This window comes from Macaca nemestrina, chromosome 3, assembly GCF_043159975.1.
Source record: "Macaca nemestrina isolate mMacNem1 chromosome 3, mMacNem.hap1, whole genome shotgun sequence".
In the NCBI taxonomy this organism is placed as follows: Eukaryota; Metazoa; Chordata; class Mammalia; order Primates; family Cercopithecidae; genus Macaca; species Macaca nemestrina.
Genome location: NC_092127.1, coordinates 172608260 through 172611309, shown reverse-complemented (window position 1 = coordinate 172611309; position 3050 = coordinate 172608260).

The window sequence follows — 3050 nt, the reverse complement described above, 5'->3', positions numbered from 1 at the left end:
GGACTACGCGGGTGACAAATTACTTTAAGTAGACTTTGGAGGGAAATAGACACATTTCAATAACACTATCACTAAAATTAGTTCTGAAATTTTTTTCTCTTTGGGAATTATCTTAAAACCAAGTTTTCCTTTACCATTATGTAATGGCCTTCTTTGTCTCTTTTGATCTTTGATGGTTTAAAGTCTGTTTTATCAGAGACTAGTATTGCAACCCCTGCTTTTTTTTGTTCTCCATTTGCTTGGTAGATCTTCCTCCATCCCTTTATTTTGAGCCTATGTATGTCTCTGCGTGTGAGATGGGTCTCCTGAATACAGCAGACTGATGGGTCTTGACTGTTTATCCAGTTTGCCAGTCTGTGTCTTTTAATTGGAGCATTTAGTCCATTTACATTTAAGGTTAAGATTGTTATGTGTGAACTTGATCCTGCCATTATGATATTAACTGGTTATTTTGCTCGTTAGTTGATGCAGTTTCTTCCTAGCCTCGATGGTCTTTACATTTTGGCATGTTTTTGCAATGGCTGGTACTGGTTGTTCCTTTCCATGTTTAGTGCTTCCTTCAGGGTCTCTTGTAAGGCAGGCCTAGTGGTGACAAAATCTCTAAGCATTTGCTTATCTGTAAAGGATTTTATTTCTCCTTCACTTATGAAACTTAGTTTGGCTGGATATGAAATTCTGGGTTGAAAATTCTTTTCTTTAAGAATGTTGAATATTGGCCCCCACTCTCTTCTGGCTTGGAGAGTTTCTGCTGAGAGATCTGCTGTTAGTCTGATGGGCTTCCCTTTGTGGGTAACCCGACCTTTCTCTCTGGCTGCCCTTAAGATTTTTTCCTTCATTTCAACTTTGGTGAATCTGGCAATTATGTGTCTTGGAGTTGCTCTTCTCGAGGAGTATCTTTGTGGCGTTCTCTGTATTTCCTGGATTTGAATGTTGGCCTGCCCTACTAGGTTGGGGAAGTTCTCCTGGATGATATCCTGAAGAGTGTTTTCCAACTTGGTTCCATTTTCCCCCTCACTTTCAGGCACCCCAATCAGACGTAGATTTGGTCTTTTTACATAATCCCATACTTCTTGCAGGCTTTGTTCATTTCTTTTTCTTCTTTTTTCTTTTGGTTTCTCTTCTCGCTTCATTTCATTCATTTGATCCTCAATCGCAGATACTCTTTCTTCCAGTTGATCGAGTCGGTTACTGAAGCTTGTGCATTTGTCATGTATTTCTCGTGTCATGGTTTTCATCTCTTTCATTTCGTTTATGACCTTCTCTGCATTAATTACTCTAGCCATCAATTCTTCCACTTTTTTTTCAAGATTTTTAGTTTCTTTGCGCTGGGTACGTAATTCCTCCTTTAGCTCTGAGAAATTTGATGGACTGAAGCCTTCTTCTCTCATCTCGTCAAAGTCATTCTCCGTCCAGCTTTGATCCGTTGCTGGCGATGAGCTGCGCTCCTTTGCCGGGGGAGATGCACTCTTATTTTTGGAATTTCCAGCTTTTCTGCCCTGCTTTTTCCCCATCTTTGTGGTTTTATCTGCCTCTGGTCTTTGATGATGGTGATGTACTGATGGGGTTTTGGTGTAGGTGTCCTTCCTGTTTGATAGTTTTCCTTCTAACAGTCAGGACCCTCAGCTGTAGGTCTGTTGGAGATTACTTGAGGTCCACTCCAGACCCTGTTTGCCTGGGTATCAGCAGCAGAGGCTGCAGAAGATAGAATATTTCTGAACAGCGAGTGTACCTGTCTGATTCTTGCTTTGGAAGCTTCCTCTCAGGGGTGTACTCCACCCTGTGAGGTGTGGGGTGTCAGACTGCCCCTAGTGGGGGATGTCTCCCAGTTAGGCTACTCAGGGGTCAGGGACCCACTTGAGCAGGGAGTCTGTCCCTTCTCAGATCTCAACCTCCGTGTTGGGAGATCCACTGCTCTCTTCAAAGCTGTCAGACAGAGTCGTTTGCGTCTGCAGAGGTTTCTGCTATGTTTGTTATTGCCCTGTCCCCAGAGGTGGAGTCTACAGAGACAGGCAGGTTTCCTTGAGCTGCTGTGAGCTCCACCCACTTCGAGCTTCTCAGCAGCTTTGTTTACCTACTTAAGCCTCAGCAATGGCGGGCGCCCCTCCCCCAGCCTCGCTGCTGCCTTGCCGGTAGATCACAGACTGCTGTGCTAGCAATGAGGGAGGCTCCGTGGGTGTGGGACCCTCCCGGCCAGGTGTGGGATATGATCTCCTGGTGTGCCTGTTGGCTTAAAGCGCAGTATTGGGGTGGGAGTTACCCGATTTTCCAGGTGTTGTGTGTCTCAGTTCCCCTGGCTAGGAAAAGGGATTCCCTTCCCCCTTGCGCTTCCCAGGTGAGGCAATGCCTTGCCCTGCTTCAGCTCTCGCTGGTCGGGCTGCAGCAGCTGACCAGCACCGATCGTCCGGCACTCCCCAGTGAGATGAACCCAGTACCTCAGTTGAAAATGCAGAAATCACCGGTCTTCTGTGTCGCTCGCGCTGGGAGTTGGAGACTGGAGCTGTTCCTATTCGGCCATCTTGCTCCGCCCCCAAAACCAAGTTTTCAAGCCAGAAGAGAAAACCAATGTATTAACTTTATAGAAAATTTTTATTTATAGAAGAAAAATTTTCTGTGTTCTCTATATTCTGTTTATAGAAGAGCAATATTTTTCTATACCCCAAAATATAGAAACATGGTGGCTTAAAATGACAGAAATTTACTCTCTCAGTTCTGGAGGCCAAAAGTCCAAAATCAAGGTGTCCACAAGGCCATGCCCCCTCTGAAGGCTCTGAGAGAGAACCTTTGGCTGCCTCTTCCAGCTTCTGGTGGTTCTACACATTCCTTGGCTTGTGGCTGCATCACTCCAATTGATATAGGCGTTAAGAAGAAATCACTTAGGCAGATAGTAAGGGTATGGGAGTCCTTGGTAAGGCTTTTCTTTTTAATGAAAAGCAGCCCCAAATCATTTTCTAACAAAGAGCAGCCTGTAAAGTCCAACTGCAGACATAGACAAGCAAGTTGGGATCCTGCGCAGGTGAATGCAGGCAGGAACTAGGGACCAGACATCTTCA